We start from the raw sequence: 6,000 nt of genomic DNA on the forward strand, positions 1-6,000 counted from the left end.
GCGCCATATACTTTCACATTTTTAACTTTTCATTCAAGTCTGATTTTTCGAGGTACCAACACTGCTTAGATTAATAGGATGTTTATTGTTCTTTGTGTTTTCTGATATTGCTGTACACAGGACAGTCTCAGCAGCTCCTTCTGGATACTTCAGGCTTTTTGTGCTATCCCTTGATCTTCCTAGTTTTAGAACCACTATTTAAGGTCTTTTCTATACCCTCAGACATTTTGCTATGTTTCAGCATTATATTCCTGACTCTCTCCCACACTATATAATGGAGGGCAATCTTGCTTCCACTTGCTTTGATAATGAACTCTAGGCTCAAATGTCCTCTCACTTGCTGTATAGTTTCACCTGATATTCACAGGTCCCTTAAGCATCAAAAAGATTCACCTAAATGCACAGTTTCCCTGATTCTTCTTTTTGTCTAAGGTAGAGACATAGGGTCTCAAACCCTTTGGAGTTTCAACAACACTTTCACAGGGGTGGCATATCAGATATCCTACATATCAAACATTCACATTATGATTCATAACAAAATTATAGTTAAGAAGTAGCAATAAGACTTTATGGTTGGGGTCACTACAACATAAGGAACTATATTAAAGGGTCACAGCATTAGGGACTTGAGAACTACTGGTCTAAGGTCACTAGTTTCCTCCTAGCTGCTCAGACATGAAGCCTGACACTCATTCTCCTTCATGCTCAGATATCAGATTCTCAGTTTCTTGGACTTACCTTTTCACTCCCACAACCCATGCTCAGAATATGTCTGTCTTTGGATGTCTCTAGTCCTGGAGCCTGGTCCTTGCTTCAGCTGCTCTTTTCTAGGATTATCAAAGTCACCCCTGTAAGATGCAAGTCTAATTAGCTTTTCTTTCTTTTTGCTGTCTCCCTCCACGTCAAGGTGGCATGCAGCATGACTGACATTCAGAACTCTCTGCCCTTGGCTCCCTTAATTGACCTGAACATCACTTACTCAGTTTTCACATCTATCATCATGAGTTCTCCCAGAAAGTCTTCGACAACTTCTCCAGGCACCAGAAAATATTCCTCATCTTACACCATTGTTGTATGTTATGAATGTGATAATTCTGTTATTTTCGTTATAAGCACTGTGTGTGTGTGCATGTGCAAGTGTCATTTCTAAATGATCTTCAAAATGGACATTTGATGAATATTTATCCTGATCCAGAGAGTTATGAGTGGTTAATGTGACTCATTAAGTCCCACCCTAATCTTAGGAGGTATGGGTGAAATAATTGGTACAAAGTCATTTTTCTAATAAATGGTAAAGACAGACTTGAAATGAGGTTGACTAGACCTTTTTATTGCCAGGTCCCGAAAACACAGTATTATAACAAGTCATAAAGTTATGAAATAAACTGCTGTTTTGATCTTTTCATAAACTTTCTCTTGACTCAGTATGCTTTTATTTTCATTTTTGGTCATGTTTGTTTAAAAACACACAGTTGGTGAGCTTTGACAAGGGTTTACAGTTGTGTGAGCAACTGTCACCCTTAACACAGAACATTTCTGTCATCTCAGGTATCCTTCATGCTTCTGTGGCATCAAACCTGTCTCTCCACCCTACTTCCCTGGAAGTGCTCTCTCTCTCTCTCTCTCTCTCTCTCTATATATATATATATATATATATATATATATATACATATATATACATATATATATACACACACACACATATATATATGCTCTTTCTGGAATGTCTTGTAAATGAAACTATACAGCATGTGGCTTTGTGTCCTTTAATCTACCACCATGTTTTTAAGGATTGTCCCTGGTGTCTCTTCATTGTTGACTAGTGCTATTGAACCGCATATATGGTTGCTGAATGTTGATCCAATTATTTTCTAATCTGGAGCTGGTATTAATCCACCTTCTCTGAGCTATTATTATACGAGGGTTTGGGAAGAACATGCTTCCTTCTCCTTGGGAAAATATCAGGAGTGGAATTTCATTTCTTGGTTGTAAGGCAAGTCTGTGTTTAGTGTCATGAAAACCTGCTAAATTGCTTTCCCAACACCTACACTGTATCTGAAAATAGGTGAGAACTCCAGTTGGGCGGTGTGTTCTCCAGGACTTGGGATTGTCCATCCTTCCAATTGTAGTCATTCCAGTGGGTGGATAGTGGCCTCTCTTCTGGGTTCTGTTTAATTTTATTTCTTTATTTGGTAAGGAGAGGGAATGTGTGCCATAGTGCTCCTGTTGAGGTCAAAGGACAACTAACAGGAGTCAGTTCTGTCCACTATACTGTGGGTTCTGGGGATTGAACCAGGGTCTCTGGTTTTGTACTCTATTACACGCTGAGTCACATTGCTGGTCCTCTTCTTCTGATTCTTAATGTATGTTTCTCCCATGTGGAATGATGACTGTCTCCTATGTTCAGTGAAGTATATGTTTAGCTACGTAAGAATTCTTTTGTATTTAAGTTGTGTCAGAAATGTAATTTAGAAATAGTTCTCACTGCCTTTTCTGTCTTTTTCATTTCCTTTTTAATTTTAATTTTTTATTTGTATAGACATTTTGCCTGCTTATGTGCCTGTGCGCCATGTTGTGCAGCTCCTGAAGAAGCCAGAAGAGAGCATCAGATCCTCTGGAACTGGAGTTACAGCCAGCTAAAAGCTGCCATGAACGCGTTGGGAATTGAATCTGGGTCCTCTGGAAGAGCAGTTAGTGCTCTTAACCATGGACCCATCTCTCCAGGTCTTTACCTTTTTATTTATTGAATGTATCTTTCAAAGGCCAGAAGCTTTCAGGTTAGATGGAGTTCTATTCTTTCATTTTAGATTACCTTCATTGATGATTTTTTTGTTTTGTTTTGCTTTTTATCTAAGAAGTTCTTGCCTACTCTGAGATAAATTATTTTCTTTGTCACTTAAAAAAAGGAAAAGGTATTGGGTTTCCTAGAACTGGAGTTACAGATATTTGAGATTTGAATCACCAGGTGGATTCTGGGAACCCAGGCCTTCTTCAAGATGCACAAGTACGCTCAACCACTGAGCCACCTCTCCAGCCCCCCTTGTTATGTTATGTTTTGTTTTGTTGTTTTGGTTTTCATCTCATTTGCCTCTGTTTAGAAGACTCACAGTTTTGATCTTATGTTTAGCTTCATGTCCTGTTAACTTTTGTAGATATTGTGGGTAGTTTAAGCACTATGATTAGCATACAAATGTCTAGATATTACCAGGATCACTATAAGAAAATTTTCTGCTTTATGTATTCAATTACTTTGACATCTTTCTCAAAAATAAATCCATCTTTTGTAAGCAGGTTTGTTTCTGGGCTTTATTCTGTTCTTTGATCAATATTTCTATTCAGTTACTAATAACTACAGTGTCTTCATTATTTTAGCTTTCCAGTGAGTCTGAGAAGCCCTTTCAAGTGGTTTGGGCCACCCTACGTCTTTTTACATTTCCTAGACATTTTGAAAATAGCTTGTCAGTTTCTATAAGAAACCTGCTAGCATATTGATTAGGATTTCATGAAGTCCAAAGATAAATTCAGAAAGACCTGGTAACTTAATAATACTGAGTTCTCCAATTCACAGACACAATATCTCTCTCCATTTGAGCATTTTAAGACTTCTCTCTGCATCTGTAGGTCTCCTACTTGTATTTAAAAGCTCCCATCTAAGAATTCTGTCGATTCTTTTATGCTATTACAAAGAACACTATTTGCAATGTTAAAATTTTCTAGTAAAAAATCTGAATTTCATATATTGATCTTATAAGATACGACCTTGTTAACCCCACTCCTTAGTTCTGGTAAGTTGTGGGTAGATTTATTAGAATGAGTTTATCTACAAATAGTCTTACTTTCCCTGCTTCAATAAAGATTTATTTTTCTAGTTATATCCTCTATTCTTTCTTTTCACTTCTCTATTTCTGAATTTGTTAGCTGCAATTCTAAGAAGTATTCCCATGAAATACACCTCAGACAGGCAATGCTATGAGATACATCTCATACAGGAGGTATGAAATACAACTCAGACAAAAAATACTGTGGAATACAGGATATAGTATAGAGTACCCCTCAAAACGCAAGTTTTTCAGATAAGTCATTGTCCTTGCACCTCCGAATGAATGCTTTTTGGCTGTTTCCCTTTTAAATGTCCCTATAAACACATGGGCTTCCAACATGTTACACAGAGCTAATTCCATTGCAATCATTTTTTTTTACTTGTAATTGCCCTGTTTGGTGAATGGGAGTCCCTTTAAGTTAGGTACTATGTCCTCTGGACTCCTGAGGTTCATGTGCACATGTGTAGAGGCCAAAGGTGAACCTCAGGTGTCATTCCTTAGGAGTTCCTTACCTTTCTTTGAGACATGTCTCTTAGTTTTTCCTCTTTGCATATGTGTGTGATATGTGCACATGTGCGTATGCTACATGTGTGTGTCTGTAGGTGTACCTGTGTGCACTTAGACGTGGAGACCCAGGGTTATTGTCAGGTTTCTTCTACTACACTCCACCTTATTCACTGAGGCAGGGTCTCTCAATGGAGCGCATAACTCACCTATAAACTCACCTATGCAGGTGACCTAGCTGACCAGCTGGCTCTCAGGAGCCCCTTCATTGCCCTCTTAGGCCAGAGGTACAGGGAGGGCACCTGCCCACCTGACATTCATGTGGGTGCTGGAGAGCTGAACACCATCACGTTTGCATAGCAGGTTCCTTGCACAGTGAGCCCTCTTCCCAATCCCTCTGTGTTTAATTTTTACTAAGTTTTCTATTTTTAAGTGATAAATAATAACCAGGTTTATTTATGAGGTACAATGTCATGATTGGATTTGTGTGTGCATTGTAGAATAATCAAATCAGGCTAATTGACATATTTTTCTATTCGCATCTACAATGAACCTCTTGCTTATGCTAAAATATCAGTCACCCTGTTTGCAGCAGATCTCTTGAACTTATTTGCCCCTACTTCCTCTCTCCACAACCACACTCTTCCCCTGTGGTACCCACTGATCTCAGCGTTAGTTCTATGAATTCTATTCATGTAGTCCACATGCACATGACGCTATGTGATGTTACCTGAGGATGCTATTTTGCTATTTTTAGTTGTAAAATTTCATCTTCTCTCTTTTTAGTCTAGCAATGAGTTTGTCACTTTTTTCTTTTATAAAGTCATTTTGTGGGCTGGGGCAATGACTCCATTGTTAAGAACATTATCTATTCTTCCAGAAGACCATGTTCAATCCCCACCATCTATGTGGTAGCTTACAACTCCCTAGACCCAGGGAGAACTGACGCTATCCTTTGGCTTCCACGGGTATTGCATGCATACACAGACATACATGAAAGCAAAACGCTCACACACAGAGAATAAGATGTTACAGGATTTCCTGCCCAGTTCTGCAGCTGCCTTGCCCCAAATGAACACATTGGTGCTATATTAATTATGAAACTGTTGGTCAGTGGCTAGGGCTTCTTATTAGCTAGCTCTGTTTTAATTATTAACCCTATGTATATCCACATGGTCTTGACTTACTGGAGAATGCCAGACATGTCCTCTCTTCCAGGGCTCACATCAAGACTTCTCTCTGCCTATACTTCACAGAATTTGCCTCCTCTGATAGCCCTGCCTATCCTTCCTGCCTGGCCACTAGCTACACGGTGTTTTATTCATCAACTAGTAAGAAAAACATACACAGAAGGATAACCCCATCAATAAGAATATAATTTTTAACACCATCTTTCAGTTTCACACATCTTTTCTACTGAACCAAAATCTATTTTATCTGTTTATATTCTGGTCTTTATTTCCTTCCTTTGGCTCACCTTGGATTTACTTTGTTCTGTTTCTAGTTCCATGAGGTAATGGCAGATTGTTTACCTGAGATGCCTTGGATTTAGGAATTTCATTTGTAAACAGTCCTATGTAATTGTTGATAGATAAGGGCTTTCTAAGGCTACTTGTTTTGTGGATCTCTTGTTCTTTTCTTCCTGTCTAGTTTTTTCCCTTCCTGATTTGTGGCT

This window comes from Mesocricetus auratus, unplaced genomic scaffold, assembly GCF_017639785.1.
Source record: "Mesocricetus auratus isolate SY011 unplaced genomic scaffold, BCM_Maur_2.0 Super-Scaffold_100013, whole genome shotgun sequence".
Classification (NCBI taxonomy): domain Eukaryota; kingdom Metazoa; phylum Chordata; class Mammalia; order Rodentia; family Cricetidae; genus Mesocricetus; species Mesocricetus auratus.